The sequence below is a fragment of the Leopardus geoffroyi genome, chromosome D4 (assembly GCF_018350155.1).
Source record: "Leopardus geoffroyi isolate Oge1 chromosome D4, O.geoffroyi_Oge1_pat1.0, whole genome shotgun sequence".
Taxonomy (NCBI): domain Eukaryota; kingdom Metazoa; phylum Chordata; class Mammalia; order Carnivora; family Felidae; genus Leopardus; species Leopardus geoffroyi.
The window spans coordinates 7,571,279-7,591,566 of record NC_059342.1 but is presented as its reverse complement, the minus strand read 5'-3'; the positions used below and the strand labels follow the sequence as shown (position 1 = coordinate 7,591,566).

The following is a 20,288-nucleotide window of genomic DNA, read 5'->3' as shown; positions in this document are numbered from 1 at the left end:
GTTTATTATTTATCTGCTTATCTACTTTATCCTATAATATATAAAATTTTTCATCATACTATAAATATTAACACTAATAATAAACCTACTAAGTAGGGTTTCAGATTTCTTTACAGTTCTTTTTGCCTTTAGTAAATATTTCATAAGAATACATGTATTGAGTACTGTTGTAAAAGAGTGTGAATTAATTATTTGCTTATGTTACCTATTTGATACGCAGTTAGGATTCTTTTGTTTTTGTTTCCATTCACTTTTAAGGTCTGGTATTTTTTCATCCTTTATGGTTTCATTTTTATGAAGTAACATACACACATAGTTCAAAATTCAAAACTATGTAAATAGGTATTCTCCAATCCCGATCATCTTCCATCGTTATTTAACCCAGCCCATCGAGTCAGCCATTGTCATTACTTCTTCGTTGATCCTTCCTGTGTTTCTTTTTACAAGATTAAGTATAGGCACACCCACAGCTGCATACATGCACACGTGCATGAACGTATTTCCCTTTCTTTCTGAAACAAAGGGTGGCATATGACATAGATTCTTTTGTACCCTACTTTTTTTCACTTAAAAGCTATCCTGGGGGGCACCTGGGTGGCTCTGTCAGTTAAGGGTCTGACTCTCAGTTTCGGCTCAGGTCATGATCACACCAGGCCATGGGATCGAGCCCTGCATCGGGCTACCACTTTTTTTTTTCAAGGATCACTGAGACCATTTATTCTAGACACGATGCTGACCAAGGAGTGAGGGAAGGGCTGGGTGTGCAGGCTAATAAACAGAGGAGAGGGAGGACTTCCCTGGAGCTGTAGCCATTCCGTCCGCATTCTTCTCAGAGGTGACGGCATCTGTCTCTTTTGGACAAAGGTTCCAGCTACAAGCAGGGGGAAGACCAGGGGAGGCATAGGCACACAGACCTTGACAGGCTGTGCCTCCACCCGGATCTTGCCCCAAGAGACAGCTTCGTCCAGCCCGGCACCAGAGTCAGATTCATCAAATTCCTGGGCCATGTGGATGTCGACAGCTTAGTCGGCCCCATTCCCCATGAGGCTGGCGTGGGCGGTGTGGTGCCTGACCACACCCCCACCCAGGATGATCATCTGAGTGTGCCTGGCAAAATGGCCCGTGTGTTGCTGAGCCTCACGTCCTCAATAATGTCCAGGACCAGCTTGGGTTCTTGTGGGAATCAAAAAAGATCACGTTGCCCAGGGAGCCATCTGTGAGCACTGGGCTCCACACGGGCATGTGGTTCTTCTGAGCCCAGTAATATACTGATTCTGTGTTGTTGATTTCCTCCCCCAGCCCGGCGATCATCTTGGAAGGTGTCCACTTCACGCCATCTGTATTCCGCTCCAGCACCATCCAGTCCATAATGGGCATCAACCAGTCCTCAAAGTTACAGCAACTGTCACTGGGCACCAGGAGGTTTCCAATCCTGTTGATCCTGTTCTCACGCAGCTCCTTGCCCCAGAGACTGAAATCACCCAGGTACGTGGTACCAGGCAGTTCTTCGTCCACACTGCCAGCTGTGGTGACTAAGATGTCCACTGTGTTGTATGCTGCATGAGGTAGCAGATGCGACAGCTGACGGTACACAGCCTGCTCGGGATTCTGTCTCTTCCTCTCTCTCTGCCCCTCCCCCCCTCCAAAATAAATAAATAAACTTAAACCTGCATTAAAAAAAAGAAAGAAAAAAAAAGCTGTCCTGGATATCACATCGTACCAGTTCATGGAAATATTCCTCATGATTTTACAGCTTTATGGGATTCAATTATACGCACGAGCCAGGGTTATTCAACTATTCTCTAGAGTTAAACATTTGAATTTCATATCTTGCCATGGCAAAGAATACTGCAACAAATAACTATATGTTGCTTCAAATCTACGGAGGTGTTTCATAAAGGTAAATTTTTAAAAGTGCAATTGTTAGGTCAAGGGTAAAAAATACGTAGGTTTGTTGACTACCATGAAGTACCCTGTCATGGAGGTTAAATCATTCTGCATTCTCAATAGCAATGAGTGAGAATCCTTGTTTCTCTGGATTCTCCGGGAGAATGCTTTCTTAAGAAAGGATGCATTTCTATCCACTCAAGAATTTAAAATACAAATCTGTTAAAGTTATCATTTATAAAAGCAACAACAAAAATATACATCATGGGGGAAACATACTAACAAGAGTTGTGTAAGATTTTTAGGTTAAAAGAAAAAGCATAAAACTTCCTGAAAGAACTTCGAGACGATATAAATAGAGAGATAAGGCATATACTGGAATAAGAAGGCTCACTGTTGTAAACGTGGCTATGATCCTCTAATGGAGCTAGTATTCAATGAGCTTTTAATCAAAATCTAAATAGGATTTTTCAAGGACACTGACGAGCTTATTCTAAAATGTATATAGAAGAGCAAACAGCCCAGAAAGAGAGGCCAAGACAGGCTTAAAGAAAAACTAGGCTGGGGGGCTTGTTCTATCAAATAACAAGTCTTAGTCATTATGTAATTTAATATTTAAGCATGAGGATAGAAAAACAGACCAATGGCAAAGAATAGAGATCCCATAAACAGACCCATTTATATATGGAAACCTGATACATTACAGAGTAGGCAAAGTATGGATTGTTAAAAAATGCTGCCAGAACAACTGATCGTCCACAGGGGGGAAGAAGATTCCAAACCTTAAAAGTGATTTCAAGAACTTAAAAGTGAAAGATAACAGGTTAACACATTTAGGCAAAAATACAGGACATTATTTTGAAGATCGTAACGTAGGAAAGGTGTCCTAGGTAAAATAAAGAAAAACACAAGCCACAAGGAAAAAAAAATGCTGCTTAACTTCAAATTAAGAATGCACATCGAAAGATGTTACAGTGAATAAAAACCCAAGTCACGAACTGGCAGAATATATCCACCAAAGGATAGTATTCAGAATAAATGGAGGGCTCCTTCAAATCAGTAAAAGACAAACAACCCTCTTTAAAATAGGCAGAAGGACTTGTATTTCACAGAAGAAATACAGTCAGCCAATGAGCATATGAAAAGAGGCTCAGCCTCACGAGTATGTAGAAAAATGCAAATTGTAACTCTAGGGAGAGAACATTTTATACCCAACAAATGGGCAAAGATTAAAAAGGCAATGAGAAAATTGGATGTGTGATCCACTAGGACTCAGGGATTTCTCTCCCAGAGAAACTCTCTGCACGTGCCTCCCGTACACAAGTATGAGAACAATTAAAACAGGGCTGTCCACAGTAACAAAATACTTGACATGACCCAAATTTCCACGATGGTAAGCGGGATCACCGAACCTGGTACAATCATTTAATAACTATTACACAGCTGTGAAGATTAATGATCCATAGGTTCACAGATAGAAGTGGAGAAATCTTGAAAACAACAGGAGGCAATAAAGAAAGTCATAAAAGAAATGCATTCAGCATGATTCTATTACGCACACTTGAAAAGCAGACAAAACCAAACAATATATTTTTAGGGATGCATATACATGTGGTAAAACTTTAAGGAAAAGCGAGAGAGATATTAATACAGTATTAAAGTGGCAATTTCCCCTGATGGGGAGAGAGGGTGAAGGAGACACCAGAAGATTCAAAGACGTAGACGATCATCTGTCTCATAAGCTGGATGTTCGATTCATCAGTCATGTTATTATCACTTTCATTTAAAATATCCATCTATGTTATACTCACTCTCTGGCAGATAAGATCTATTTCACGATGCTAAAAAGTTTAATGGAAAGGAAGAAAGGATGATCTTCTCAGTCCTTTACCTAAAAGCTTCTAGTGGCTTCCTGTTGCCTCCAGGATAAAACCTAGCTTCCTAGCAAGGGAGGCTCTATGCTCTTCCCCACCAGGCCTCCAGCTACTTCTGCAACCTTGTCTCCTGCCATCTGCCCCCTCAGTCCTCACCTCCACTCACCTGTATTCTAGCGACGCCCTGTATCATCAGAGCCCCGCGCTCACGTCTGAGCCACGCCCCTCCGTTCCCTCTGCCTGGCACGCACACCTCCTGGGTCGACTTGGCCAATTCCTCTACTTTCAAATTCAGCAAACACCCGATACTTAGGACAGCGTCCCCTGAAACTGCCGATGGATATTTGTTTCTGGGCTTTCACAAGGCTGTGTTTCAGTTTGTCTGTTTGTATGTCCCAGCTCACTTGCCTTTGAGATCTCTGCAAGGCAGGGGCTCTATTTTCATTTCAGTCCAACCAACGTTTCCCGAGTGTTAACGTTATGTCATGACTGTGCTAGGCATTGGATCTGTTGGATTCATCAGCAGCAAGCCCTATTTCCTACCCTCACAGAGCTTGCAATTGAGCTATACTTATGTACATACTTACGCTCGCTGCAGTGTCCCACATATGGCACGTTACACAGTTATGTCTGACGAATCAGCGAAGGAACACTCAGTGAATGAACAGACCAAGGGACAAATAAGAACTGTTCTTTTCCTCTTTAAACAAATAAACACGGGGCACCTGGGTGGCTCAGTCATCTAAGCGTCCAACTTCAGGTCATGATCTCATGGTCTGTGAGTCTGAGCCCTGCGTCGGGCTCTGTGCTGACAGCTCAGAGCCTGGAGCCTGTTTCAGATTCTGTGTCTCCCTCTTTCTCTCTCTCTCTACGACCCCTGCTCACACTCTGTATCCCTTTCTCTCAAAAAGAAACATTGAACAATCAAGGCTTTTTGGCAATAAATCATCATTTTAGTGGCTCTTACTTATTATGACCTTTAAGGCTGTAAATTTAAGGCTACCTGTCAAAAACTAAACTTTTCCTTTAAAAAACCCACCAAATACGTACCTAAATGGAGATATTTTATTCTTATGAAATTTTCAGAAAAGATTAAGCTAAACCAACCAATTAAAATCCAGATTCATTACACAACATAATGCCAAGCAATAATACAGATTGTGCGTGGAAATAGAAAGTATTAATCCAAGAATTCCTTTTTGATCTCTCCCACGTGAAGCTGTTTGTAAACACGTTTATTTGCTGTGCACTTTTCTTTAAAATGAACAAATTCCCAAGAAAGAGTTCAAATCAAGCATTCTCTTAAATTTATAAATCTCGTAATAGCTTCAGGCATCCAAGTAAGCCGTCTCCAGATCTGCCACTTATGATTAGATGCCAAGAAATACTTAAAATGATTCATCTCTCAGATATTAGCTTTCAGCAAACCACACAGAAAAACGAGTAAGGATCATCTTCATAACACAGCTACGCCACTCACATGCAACTTTATTCTCGCTACGCTGGCCCCTATTCTTTGGTGGACAGATGTACTATCATTCTCCCATGGACATCTTTTTGTGGCCTTCCTGGGTGATTCCTGCTCGTCCCACTGTGGCAGGATGAACACTGGCCCCTCCGGCCATGTCCGCGTTCTACCCCCGCAACCTGTGATACATTCCGTGACATGGTCAAAGGAACCTGCAGGTTGATTAAAGGAAGCGTCTTGAGCTGGAGAGATGATCCCGGATGCTCTAGGCAGGCCTCATGTCGTCACAAGGGGCCTCCCAAGACAAAGGCAGGAGGATCTGAGTTAGGAGATGCTGTGACGATGGAAGCAAGAAGTTGGAGGAATATGAGGAAGGCATCACGAGCCGTGGAATGCAGTCACCTCTCCAAAGCTATAAAGGGCAAGGATTCTTTCTTCAGAGTTTCCAGAAGGAGCAGGCCCTGTGACATTCTCCCAGTAAGCCCACTACAACTTGTTTTGGATTTCTGATCTCCAGAAAGGTGGCATATGACAAATCTATATTGTTTGAAGAGACTAAGTTTGTGGTAAATGTTACAGCAGCAATAGAAAACTCATTGACTCCTTTTAGACTTTATTCCTGGCTGTGCTATCTTGCCCCGGCAGTGTTCCGGCAAACACTCAAATGCTCTCATCTCTGAAACGATCTTCATGCCTCACCGGCTATCCCTTTGTACTCTGGTATGATCTGCATTAACGGGATATTTGTTGGCTGTGGCAGACAATGCTGGTTAGCTACCCGGAAGCCATTCCCAACTCACTCCCTTGCTGCCTCATCCTGCAGTGGCTAGAAAGTCAAACACCCTTCCCCAGACTCTCTTGCAATGAGGGACGGCAGCATGACCCAGTTCTGGAAAAGCAGGTGTACGCCGATGTCTGCTGGGAGAAAGTCTGAGGAAAACTTCTGCTTCCCTGAAAAAGGGGAAGATGTGACCAGTGTGACCATTTCCTTCTTACTACCTTGAAAATGGGCGGTGATGGTTAAGCCTGCATTCACTGTGTCGCTATCGTGAGCAAAAGGCCAAGAGAACGTCAAAGACAGGCTCTGATATATTGCTGAGTCATGGAGCCAAAGCCAAGAATTGCCTATCCCTGGAAACTTCTGGTTTTGTGAGAACAATACAGCTCCTGTTTGTTCAAGCCCCTGCAGTGTGGTTTGGTGTTACTTGCAGCTGAGGGCACGCCCAACTAGTACATGACCTTTCTCGGGTAGCACCTGTTACCAAAAGCAGCCAGAACACTGAGGCTTCAGAAAATATAACAGAATCCTCCTTAGCACATAGTTCCACGCATTGCTACATATAAAAAGGAAAAAAGTAAACAAAGAAAATAAGAAGGAAAAAGAGAGAGGGGAGAGGGAGGGAGAGGGAAAGGGACAGAGATGGACAGAATGGGGGAAAAGGGGCCAGGAAGGAGAGAAGAGGGCATGAAAGGAGGAAGCAACTGAAACCCAAACTTCAGTCACTGCTATCCAACTACACATTGAAAACAAAATGCTGAAAACTTAGAAACATCCACCTTCATTGCCTCGGTCTCACGGAATTACATGCTATAAACACACATTGAAGAACAGGCAGTGGCAATCAAGTTGAGACTTTCAAGCACCCAGTTACTCCTTCTGACATGAAGGGACCACCTCTAAGTCTCCCCCTCGTCATTCTGCAAACCTGAAAACAAAATCAACTCAGAGCACTATTAGAGGAGATTACGAATAAAACGCTCCCATATTTGGGACACTACACGTAACGTAAAATTCCTAGAGCAATAATCCGTATCACAGTGAACTGTCTAGAGGAAATCAATGTCAAGGAGATCGAAGCTTACTCCAAAAATGAAACTCATCTAGCCGCTTCCTACAATTGTCTCTTGGGTGCGCACATCATAAAATATAAGATTTCAGATTTGTGAAGGTGTTTTGGTAAATCTTTTGTGGTCAAGACAGAGATCTAAAATGAGCCTTTTCGTTAGAAGATTCCATTTATGATGGCTATTATTTCTATGGTGGTGTCCAAGGGAGCCAAAACGTTTAGAGGCTGAAGTCACGACCTATGTGGACAACCTACTGAAAGACAGGCATAGTTCTAGAAATGGAGACAAAGAGAAATCCCAGTTCTTGTCGTTGTGAGGCCCAGATTTTTGTTAAGTAACAGGCAATAACAAATAAATACAAGTTATAGGATATAAAAGGGGAATTACAAGTTCTTTCAGGGGAATAAGGGAATAATTTAAAAAAAAAAAAAAAGAGCCAAAAAACACCTCCCTTTTCCATGCTCATGTTTTGGAAACACTGTTATTGTGAAAATGTCCATACTACCCAAAGCAACCTATAGATTCAATGCAGCTGCTACCAAAATACCTGTAGTGTTTTTCACAGAACTAGAACAAATAATCTTAAAATTCATATGGAACCACAAAAGACCCCAAATAACCAAAGCAATCTTGAGAAAAAAGAACAAAGCTGGATGTATCACAATCCCAGATTTCAAACTATATTACAAAGATACAGTCATCAAAACAGTATTGCCCTGGCACAAAAATAGACACATAGATGAAGAAAACAGAAAAAATGTCCAGAAATAAATCCATGTTAATAATCTATGACAAAGGAGGCAAGAATATATAATGGCGGAAAGATAGTCTCTTCAACAAATGGTGTTGGGAAAACTGGACAGCGACATGCAAGAGAATGAAATGTGACCACTTTCTTACACTATACACAAAAATGAACTCAAAATGGATTAAAGATGTATTATGACCTCCCATCCAAGTACTAACCTGAGAAACTTAACAGAAGACCATGGGGGAGGGGAAGGAAAAAAAATGGTTAGAGAGGGAGGGAGCCAAAACATAAGAGACTCCTAAAAACTGAGAACAAACTGAGGGTTTACGGGGGGTGGGAGGGAGGGGTGGGTGGGTGCTGGGTATTGAGGAGGGCACCTGTTGGGATGAGCACTGGGTGTTGTATGGAAACCAATTTGACAATAAATTTCATATTAAAAATGAATAAACAAACAAACAAACATTAAAAAAAAGGCATATAACCTAATATAATAAAACTCCTAAAAGAATACATAGGCAGTAAACTCCTGGGTATCAGCTCTAGCAACATTTTCCTGTTTATGTGTCTGCAGGCAAGGGACACCAAAGAAAAAATAAACTATCGGGACTACATAAAACTAACTTTTGCACAGCAAAGAAAACCACGAACAAAACACAGAGACGACCTACTGAACAGAAATATTATTTGCAAACAAGTTTTTCAATAAGGGGTTAATATCCAAAATATATAAAGAGCTCATAAAATACCAAAACAAAACAAAACAAACTCCTCACAAATAATCTAATTTAAAATGGGCAGAAGACCTGAATGGACATTTTTACTAAAATTATAAAGATGGCGGCCAACAGACACATGACAAGATGCTCAGCATCACTAATCACCAGCGAAATGCAAACCACAAGATACCCCCTCACACCAGTCAGAATGGCTACTATCAAAAAAACAAGAAATAAGTGTTGGTGAGGATGTGGAGAAAAGAGAACCATCCTACACTCTTGGTGAGAATGCAAACTGGTGCAGCCACAGTGGAAACCAGTATGGAGATCCTCAAAAAATTAAAAATAAAAATACCACCCAATCCAGTAATTCCACTGCGGGGTATTTACCCAAAGAAAGTGAAAACACTAATTTTGAAAAGATATATACATCTCTACGTTTACTGCATCATTATTTACGATAGCCAAGATACACAAGCAACCCAGGTGTCCACTGACAGACGAATGGGTAAAGAAGATGTGTATATAGACAGTGGGATATCACCAGAACATAAAGAGAATGAGATCTTGCCATTTGTAACAACAGGGATGGACCTAGAGGGTATTATGCTCAGGTGAAATAAGTCAGACAGAGAAAGACAAACACCGTATGATTTCACTTATATATGGAATCTAAAAAACAAAACAAATGAATGAACAGTAAAACAGCAACAGACTCATATATATGTAAAATGCTGGTTACCAGAGGGGAGGGGGATAGGAGGATGAGCAAAATAGGGGAAGGGTATTAAGAGTTACAGACTTCCAGTTATAAAATCAGTAAGTCATGGGGAGGAAAAAGTACAGTGTAGGGAACAGAGTTGATAATATTGTAATAACGTCATATGGTGACAGATGGTGACCACACTTGTCATGGTGAGCGCTGTATAATATACAGAATTGTTGAATCACTCTGTTGTATACTTAAAACATGTAATATTGTTATATTAGTATACCGAAGTAATTAAAAAAAAGTAATTAAAAAAAAACAAAAGCAAAAAAACTCTCCCTTTTACTGATGGATTGGAGACCAGACCAAGGATGGGAAGAAGAAGTAGTTCCTTGACATTTTGACAGGTCACCAGAGAAGGGCTGTTTCAGGTGATGGAGCAGTGGGACGACTTTAATACATGAATTATTCAAATTCCTCCACCAACACCAAAAACGTCTTCAGAGACAAAGTTGGAGAATGAGTTAACAGCTAGTAACAAAGTCATCCAAAAGACGAAGGCTTAAGGGAGCATCCAGACAGATACTATAGTGTGAACAGAGCTTGCAATTTTTTGGGAGAGACTGGAAAGACCGGTCCACCGGGAAAGTACAGTTTGGGGACGTTCTCTGTCACCGAGCAAGTCGTTAGTGCAACCAGGGGTGGCAGTCCACTGTGCGGGTCTCTCGCTTTGGTCGGGGATACTGGAAAAGGGGGCACTGCTGATTGGCTGTGGGGCTTCAGAGAGACCTGCCAGAGCTACGGACTGATGTACTGAGCAGGTGCTGTGAGATCCTCACCTGTTAATCCCTTCAATCCTTGCCATGACCCTGTGAGATATCGATCAGTGCCCCCCAATCTACTACAGTGAGAATATGGAGTTTTGAACACACTTAGATCGGAGTCCTGGCTCTCTCGTGTAGTCCACCCGTGATGACATAAAATTTAAAATGAGACTGAAGGAATAAATGACGTCAAGTTACCCTCCCAAGGAATCACGGCAAGGTCAAAGTAGAATTAAAAACCACAGGTCCTCCCTCTACAGGCTGTGGTTCTAACCCTCTGGATGACGACGCTCCCGTGGTGATCTCTCCCATCTCCTCGGGACTGCCGTCAGAAAGATGCAAACTTCAGCTCCTACCTTCACACATTTTTGTGTTGCCACTTCTGCATTCAATATTCTCTGTGGCACCTAGCACAGCAAAATACGTCTTGAAATAACTGTTGCAAGAGAGTAAATTGGTGCATTCTATTTTAGGGGGTTGGAGAGGAGCAGGAAATTTGGCAATAATTATCAACATTTCGAACGCGCCCACCCTTTTTGGAACAATGTCACTGCTAAGAATTTAACCTCCTGCTAGACACTAAAAGTATGCCTTGCCATTCACATGGGGATATACCCACAAATACACACTCACGCACACAACAGGCTGATAGGAGCCAGAGTAGCAGAGTGGGTGAGAACATGGCCTCAGGAGTGTCACTGCACCAAGTTCAAATCCTACTCCTTCCCGCTTCCACCATTTTCTACCTGTGACCCTGGGCTTCCTGGATCTCTATTCCTCAGTTTATTCATCAGTAAAATGGTGCTAAGAATAGTAACTACCTCATAGACTTGTTGAAAGAATTCAATTAATTATCTTTGCAAAGGCCTTGGGCCAGCAAGTATTAGGTACTGTTCAAATGTTAGCTGTTATTAGGATTTTCCGTCAAACACCGTAAGAGCAAAACAATCTGAAAATAACCTAAACGTGAGCCAAGAATAGAATGTCTGAATTCACGGTGGTACTTCTTATCAAGGAGAATGACACTGTCACTGAAGATCCTGAAATATATCTGCAGGAGCTTCTTGTCCAGAAGAGAGAGAACATACATGTGTCAGGCAACCAAGTCTATCCAGGGATCTGTGGGATTTTTCTTCCATTCATTTGTCTGGTAGCCATTTGTGGAATCAGTATAGTACTATGGTCTCAATGCTCCAGGATGAGCAGAAACGTGAGACAACACAAAGATCAAAGTCATGCACATGTGCACATGGACAGTGCACCTTTACAGACCCACACGGGCCCTTCCTGCCCGCCGCCTCACCCCTCAATTCCCAGCTATTATGGGAAGAAAACATGGGAGCTACCTTCCTCCCGTCCCTGCTTCCATCAGACTTCCCACAAAAGCTGCCAAAATAATTTGGAACAACACATATTCTCCCGCCCGGATCTACACTGTTAGGCCCTTTGCTGTGAATTCCGTCTTTCACACTCCTTGCCTGACAGGTAAACTGCATGAGAGCTCTTTTTACGGATTTTTCAGAGCACTGGTTTTAACTAGCGTTAGTCGCATGCTTCAAGAAAACTGGAGTATGTCCACATCACATTGAACCGTCCATATGGAAATTTTGGAAATAGAGCAGAGGGTCAAACCAGCCAATGAGAATATAACTTAGCTGTGGGCCAGATTATTAAAAAATGTGTCATCTCTGAATTCAAGTCATGTCGTAAGTGTATTTCTGAGATGAACAGCTGATGACCTGGGGCAGCCTGTGGGTGACGAGTGGGGAAAGGGGGGAGAAGCAAGACGTCGCTCCTTCACTACCCAATGTCTGGCGCTCTATAGTCACTGGGTCCTCAGACCAATCCTGTGAACTAAGAGCCACCAAGCCCACGCTGACCATGAAAACGTCGGGGGTGGCAAAGAAGTGCCCACACTTATTGAGCAGGCAAGTGATGGAGCTAGGATTTAAAATCCAGGTGGGTTGGTCCTCAAACCACACTCTTTCTTCTAAAGCTCAACAGTTCCGGGCAGAGTTCCAATTTCAGTAATGGTAAAGGAAAGGGTATCAGAGTAAACAGAAGGTCTGTCGAAACTCCCAGTGGTGCTCCTTGACCCACGAAAACACTGCAGGGTGACAGATGTTCCAGGAAGTCCTTCTGGATCCAAGCTGCCCGAGGAAGAGGAGAAGGTTACAGCCAAGGCCCAGTGTCATGAAGGTGACCAAAATGAATGGTGAACACTGACCGGTAGCCTGAAGCATTGTTGGGATTCACCTGGAAGTTCTCGTTTATGCTCAAGAAGCCTCGTGACCGAGGGTCTGACTCATATTCCTAGAGGAAAGCACTGCTGGGAGAAAATCTCGGGAAACCAGCTGTCAATCCAAGTACCCAACAGGGTCTTCTGGTACTTGGCTCAGCCCTGCCTGAGCCTGATGGGTGCTGCCCTACCCCGGGGCCCCCAAAAGACAGGGGACATCTAGGATTAGGGTAAGTAGTAGCAAAGAGCCCAGACCGGACAGCGAAACAGCCAAGATCTGAGCTTGAGATGGTGTGACCCTTGCCCCCCACGTCTGGCACACTAATGTGAGAAATAAAGTCCAACGTCTCTGTGTCCCTTTCTCTCTTTCTGGTTCAAAGGCGCTCCCCTTCATCCTGGTGCCAGCTTCAACCCTGTCTGGATGCCACCCCCTTCAGTTCTCCCCCAGCACTAAGAGGCGTATCCATCCTGCTCAGACATCCCCGGGATGGTCGGGATTTCAATGGGGATTCACTGACTGTTTAAGACAAAAGCCTAAAGAAATGAAGGGAATAAATACCTAGTGGTAGAATCTCAGAGCCTACGAAAAAATTGAAGATACGGTCAAATCCTGCACGCACACACAGGCCCACATATACAAAGCAGACAGACATAAAAGAAAGAGAAGACACACAGATGTATAATTAAAAAGAAAGTATATGTATCCATAGCATTTAATCAAGAATATCTACGTGGGGACGCCTGGGTGGCTCAGTTGGGTTAAGTGTCCGACTTCAGCTCAGGTCACGATCTCACGTGAGTTCGAGCCCCACATCAGGCTTTGTGCTGACAGTTCGGAGCCTGGAGCCTGCTTCAGATTCTGTGTCCCCTTCTCTCTACCCCTCCCCACTCGTGCTCTGTATTTCTCTCTCAAAAATAAATAAACATTAAAAAATTTTTTTAAAAGGTATCTATGTGTACTCTTGCTGTGGAGAACTGAGACCTGGGAGGCAATGGCAGACTTTTTAGGGTTACCTACCACCTCGCACGCCGCTGGGTGTCACCCCAGCCCTCTGTGAGGCCAGCCTGGTGTCAGTGTGCCTTTCTTTGCACACACCAGGGCTGTTCTGTCCGTGCTCCCTCTGCAGCTAAGCTCCTACCTGACCCAGAAAACCCTTTCGTTCCCCGGTTGCTTCCGTTCTATTTTACACTTAACTCTGACCAACTCTTCCCAGTCTCTGGAAAGTCCACGGACAGTAAAAGCCCTGTGGGTGGCTGAGAGGGGGTCCGGCCTAGTCTGCATGGGGCTCGGAAGGGCATGCCGCCAGACGGCTCAGGGTCATTTCCACAAGCCCAGTGCAAAGCACGGTCCCTGGCTCACAGTAGGCCCTACAGGTAGATTTGTTTGGCGTCTCTGAACCGCTTGGTCAGGACAAGTCTAGTCCTTCAGGCAGACTTAGAAGTTGCCATCAGCCTTCAACATGAGCACTGATCCTGACCACAGTGGGCAGCACCTTTCCCTGCATTCGTTCTGTTCCTGGGTGAAGAGGAAGGCAGAAGCTTCCAGAGGTTCAAAGCCCAGCCCCTCACGCAGCACCCCCGCATAAAAGGAGCAGCGCCTGTAGAATTCTGTGTGGGTTACCCCACCTTCAAGCGCTCCTCCAGGTTCAACTTGACATCTTGAACACGGGGGGCAAAGACTGATCTCTGTGGGTGACTCTCAGAGCACTCTGTGGTCATCTCTCCATCCAGACCGTGAGCAATTCACATGGGACATGCTCGGCATGTCTGCTTATGTAAGCCCTGCGACACAGTCCAAAGGACGGTGGGTTGGGGACCCGGGAGCTTCCGGCCCTCGCCTCAATGCCACGAACTCTAAAACCACTGATGTTTAGAGCTGGGAGCAGCGTGTGAGATGATGGTATCTACATTTTACAGATGAGGACATGGGGAGAAGGAGAAGTGAGGTGATTCCACCATGATCATGCACTTGACCCCAGCAGAGGGGTAACTCAGCCCAGCGTACTTCGGCATCATGGGTCTCGACAGGTTGACATTCTGAGCTTATAAGAGACATTCCTGTTCTTCACAAGAAGATGGATGAATCTGTAGATGAATCTCAGAGAATCTAAGTGAAAACACTGAGTCAGTCCGTCTCTCCCTCTCCCTCTCTCTCTCTCCCACCCCACTCCTTCCAGAGCTGTTCCCGAACACCATGTGTGAGAGAAAACAACAGAATGGAAATTGCTCATATGGAGCATGAGAAGGCTGTCCACCTCCCTCGCACAGCCCGTGCACAAAGACAGCCCCTCAGCTGTGCCGCAGACACAAGGTGGCTCGTGCTCATTGTTTATTGTGACAGCTGACAGGCCAGCTGGCACGGATCACTCCTCACTTCCAACAGAGATGCCACCAGGACACGTGTGACAGGTGCCAGCTGCCGCTCAAGAAGGTGGGTGGTGTCCTTGCCCGTCAGCAGGGTGCAGCCCGTGGTCCAAGCCCCGTGTCCTATAGCCCTCCACGAGGCCACGGCCGCCCGGCAGAGCGCAGAAGTGGGACCGGCCCCAGGCGCACCGTCCTTGGGAAGGGGTGGCCACCCACTCATGCTAGCTGGGTCGCCAGAGCCACAGGGGGAGCCAAAGTTGGCTCTGATGCTCCCAGCAGGTCTGTGTTATATCCGGCAGAGGACCAGCGGTTCTGGACAGTGAAGAGGAGAAGGAAGAGGCCAAGTGTTGCCTGTGAAGACCACTCTGGGCGCCCCTGGAAGTGGGGGCCGGACCTGAGGGATCTGGCAGTCTCAGGAATGGGGGTAGGGGGTGGTCCCATCCCCAACCTCGGCCAGGTCCACCTGGATTCACCGCAGACAGAAAGCAGCTCCTTGCAGGGCTGGGGGAGGGGGAAGGGAGGGGGGTTTGCGCCCTGACCCAAGGCACAGGACACAAAGGGGGCTCTCAAGTGGCGGGCGCGAAGCAACACAACAAACCCCTTCTGCGCTCAAGTTTTCCTTCTCCAACCTGCTCAGCAGGGCGCAGAGGACATGTTCTCAACCTCAGCGCCAGATAATTCTTCATTGTGGGGGGCTGTCCCGTGCACTGAGAGACGGCCAGCAGGTCCCCGGTCTCGCCCCACTAGACTCCAGCAGCAAAGCCACCCCCAACTCTCAAAAACATCTCCAGACGTGGCCCCTGTCCCCAACGGAACTCCCAACTGAGAAACCACTGGCATCAAGGTCAAGAGCCCAGGCCCGAGACTGCTTGGGTCAACGAAATCCCAACTCTGTCGCTCAATAGACAGATACCTTTGGCCATGTCGTTCAACCTTTGTGCTTGTGTCCTCAGCTGTAAAATGGGAGTGTAATAACAGAACACAACTTTATGAGGTGGCCCCAAATGACAATTATTTCATACAGGGAAAACTCTCACGGTGCCATGGCTCACGGTCGAGCATCCCTCTACCCCAGAGGAGCCCAGGAAAGTCTCCGTTCTCCCACAGTCCCTACTGGCAGGGCTCCAGCCTACGGCCCACCTGTGAGGGGCATCTGTGCACAATTTGGAAAACAGAAGAGAAGAAGCCATGATTCCCCTCCAGGACAGACCAACGCAGCCGTGTGTGGGCACAGGTGGGAAGTCTGCCTCAGCTTCCAGACCTCCTGCAAATCACCTGCTTTGGTGCCATCAGCGATGGAGGTCATCTGTGGCTGTCTCTTTTCATTTCTGCAGCCTCTTCGTTTTTGGAAAGCCAGATGCACTCTTTCCTGACCCTTCCTCCACCAGCCTGTCCAATGGGTGTGTAAGACATAACTTCCTGTATGAAATTCCCTCCCGCTTAAAATAGCCAGAGCAAGTCCTTTTTTTTCCAGACCAAATGCTAACTTAGGAACCAACTGACTCGATCAAGATACTAAAATCGTACCATCAAGAAAGTGTTCCTGGGAGTAATGATGCACTGGTATGTATGTATGTATGTATGTATGTATGTGTATGTATATATATGTATATATATATATATACATATATATACATACACTGTGTGAGTGTGTGTGTGTACGTATGTATCTACAACAGAGCATTTATTTCCAAAGAAAATTCCAAAACATGAACCAGGTAGAAGTGGAGCCTTTCAAGATGGCCAGGTGTGTGGAGAAGGGGTGTGCCCAGGGGGTTCACCACCTGCTCACACTTCTTCCCACGCCCGCAGAACCCTAAGGCTTCGAAAGACCCTGTTTGCAAATCTCCACAGTAAGAGAAGAACCCTAAAATACATGCCAGGCCCACGCACGCCAAGTGCTAGCGTGGAGGTTTGCATGAAGTGTTCCCAGGGCCAGAGAAAGGAGCGAGCGACTGCTGACCTGATGGCGGAGCAAATCTGTTGTGTGTTTGAGTGTGTGTGTGTGCGTGTGTGTGTGTGTGTGTGTGTGTATGTGCGCGCGCGCGTGCAAGTGCACTGTGCTCGGCCTGGGGAGAGAAAGGCTCATTAAGAAGCAGGGTCCCTGTCCTTAAGGGTTTCATAGTCACACGGCAGATGAAAGCAGAAGCAAGACGGAAAGACCCAGAAGATATGGCGCCGTGTGTTGGGAGAGGCACGCGGCATTGAACGTGTCCTATGAACACGGCCTCAGTGAGCAGACGCTGGGCTGGGCTGGGCTGGGCTGTGCAGCACAACGTGCTCCCAGACCCCCACATGTGACAGGAAGCCCACCCCCAGGGCGCTGAGAATATACAGTTGCCCAGGCAGGGGAGGGAGCCAGAAGCTGGCATCCCACCCCCCGGGTGAGTCAGGAGTTGCACTGCTCCGGGCCTGGGTCTCCCGCCCGGGGCAGGCCCATCGATCAGGAGGGAGTTGCCATATGGTCGTTATTTTCGAATCGATTCTTGGTGAATCGCCTTCATCTGGTGGGTTTGGTTTGGGTGGGCCGGACACCCTGTTGCCGTACTCCACGTTTCATCCGCTATGACTTTCAGAAAACTCAAGGTTTTCATGGGAAACTGGGCAGATCTGCTCTGAACACTTTTTTTTTTTTTTTATTGTTTTGACACACCCGCCAAGAGACTGGTCTCTCTTTCCAGCACTGCTTTCAAAAGTCAGATTTTTATGGTTGAGAATTCTCATTAAAAATGATTACTTTTGGCAGGAGAAGTCGGAAAGGTGACAGGAGAGGGGGAAGTATTAGAGGCACTGAGATTTTTTTTTTTTCCCTTCCATTTGCAGAAAGCCTGCCTATAAAACAAACATCGTGGGGAGAATGAAAAAAAAAAAAAAAAAGTTTGAAACACACAACGAAACCCCGCCTAACCTTCACAGGTGGCATTCAAAGCAATTTCCTAAATACAGGGGTCCCCCCACGGTCCCCATTACCTACTCCTCCCGACTCGGTAGGCTGCAAACTCGCCGGGTGTGGGGCCGTGTCTGCCCCCGCTCTGGTCTCTCTCTCTGCACGGTCTGAAGGGCCTGGTGTGCGAGAGCACCAAAGAAACCTCGCGAGGTAACGAGGCAACGGCTGATGGTTATTCGAGGCCTGGGGGTGGAAGAAGCCAATGCACAGTATGGACACCTAATGTAGGGACTAGAAGACCAGGCGAACCCAATTCTTCTCGGTCATGCTGCATTTATGCTTTCGTCCGTGTCATGGGCCACAAACAACAACAAAAATCATTCCTAACTCTGCAATCATTCTCTAAAGGAACTGAACGTACAGACTTTTCTTGATGCTTCTGTTTAGACATACAATTTCTTGAGGACATTGAGATTCCAGTCTTTTTTTTTTTTTTACTTTTTTTTTAATGTTTGTTTATTTTTGAGATACAGCATGAGTGGGGGAGGGCCAGAGAGAGAGGAGACACAGAACGGGAAGTGGGCTCCAGGCTCTGAGCTGTCAGCACAGAGCCCGATGTGGGGCTCGAGGTCATGAACCACGAGATCATGACCTGAGCTGAAGTAGGATGCTTAACCGACTGAGCCACCCAGGTGCCCTGGGATTTGTGTCTTTTTAACTCTCGTGCAAAAATATCCCTCCTCACATTTCTGTGAAAACTAAGACATCCCCTCGTGAGCTGTCAGGAAATGTGGGGACCTGGTGGGTCCCAGCCCCATTTCTCCTGAACTTTGTTTCCTTCCAATACCTGTTGACATGCTGGATCTTGTCCCTGGTTTCCTGTATAGGATTAGAGTAAAAAGGTGGCCTTTCTTTGGGGACTCTCCAGCTCTCTGTGATAGTTTGGGCCACAGTGTGGTGACGCCCATCAATTATTTGGGGTCCTTTGGTGGCCCATGATGTCTCATGTCCTCAGCCCTCCAAACACCAGTGCATCCCTCTCAGAAGAAGTGACAGACTTCAAGGCAGCTACAAGTTTAAAAACCACGTCCACGGCAGACTCCATTTTTCCTTGTATATTTTCTATTTTGATGACAGTGTTGTGATTTTTATTGCCCATAACCAAGGAAGCAGTCACGATTAAAATTCAAAGTACTGGGGGCGCCTGGGTCGTTCAGGCAGGTTGAGTGTCCGACTTCGGCTCAGGTCAGGATCTCACGGATCGTGGGTTCAAGTCCCGCGTCGGGCTCTGTGCTGACAGCTCAGAGCCTGGAGCCTGCTTCGGATTCTGCGTCTCCCTCTCTCTCTCTGCCCCTCCCCTAGAACTACCAGGGCCAGCTCGGCCCTGCTAACGCCTTGATTTCACACTTCCGGCCTCCAGAACCGTGAGAGAGTTATTTTCTGTTCTTTTAAGCCCCCCAATCGCGATGCTTGGCTGTGGACACAGAAAACTAATACAGAAATCGGCCAGCCCAGTGCCTTCAAAGTGCAGACGTGCATGTGCACCGAAACCCAGGGACACCTGGAGACGGACCCAGTGGGACAGGCTGAGTCCTGGTGGAGCTGAAACAGTTCAGCTGTTCACTCACTTGTCCGTGCACTCCCTCAACAAACATTCATCCAGCGCTTTCTTTTTTTTTTTTAAGTTTATTTGAGAGAGAGAGTGAGCATGGGAGGAACAGAGAGAGAGAGAGAGAGAGAGAGAGAGAGAATCCCAAGCAGACTCCACACTGTCAGTGCAGAGCCCGGCGTGGGGCTCAGACTCACGAACTGTGGGATCGTGACCTGAGCTGACGTCACGAGTTGGACGGTCAAATGACCGAGCCACCCGGGCGCCCCTCATCAAGTGCTTTCTTACTCAGAAGACGTCACTGTGTACTGGAGAACTCGAAGACAGACCTGTCCCTCTTGGAGCTGTCCTTCCAGCAGAGTTGACAGATGATCAACAACTGTCTATACAGTCCATGATTTAATTACAAGTACAATAAACGCTACAGAGAGAGAAACAGAGTCTAGGGATGAGAGCACAGGATGGGGATCCTGGAAATTAGGCAAAGGTCCCCCCGGAAATGGCATCTGAGAGGAAATCTAAGGGACACATTAGAGTTAGCTCACCACGCCACATAAGTGTGTATGTGCAGGCATGTGACGAAAGGGGTTTGGAGGGGGTGAGGAGGTAGAATTAGAGGAGAACATTCCAGATAGAGATTGTGACCTTGTCATCAACCTTCCGTCCACCATGCTGCCTTTCCTGGAAACCCATACAGGACCAAGAGAATGCATAGTCCTGTCAAGTTTTGTTAACCAGACAGTAACCATGAACCACAGCAGCCTAGAAAGATGAAGGAAACTCGTTTGCGGTATCCCCTGGACTACACAGGTCCACCCTAGAAATATCACAATGTTCTATCTGAAATATTTCACCTTTCGCGAAGCCAAAAACATCCTCTCTCCATTCTCCCCGGCCCTATAGATAAAGTTATGTTGTGTTTCCCCCCCCCCCCCCCCCCCCGTCTACAAAGAAGTTCAACAACAATCACAAAGACTTCTCTCCACAAGAACTGGCATAACCAATATGGCCCTGATAAATAGGAACTTGGTAAATACTGTACAGCTGATAAATTCTGTCCCAATTATACAGGCCTATCAAATTCAAAGGTGGTTTTGTGGTAGGCTATTAAA

At 46.0% G+C, this 20,288-nt stretch overlaps 1 protein-coding gene and 1 pseudogene across 5 annotated transcripts in view; both read right to left on the bottom strand.

Moving 5' to 3' along the window:
• The window catches only part of GLIS3 (GLIS family zinc finger 3), a 448,764-nt gene that overhangs the window by 175,250 nt on the left and 253,226 nt on the right, over positions 1–20,288 (bottom strand). The window lies entirely within an intron of this gene.
• On the bottom strand, positions 632–7,659 carry LOC123593104 (annotated as a pseudogene).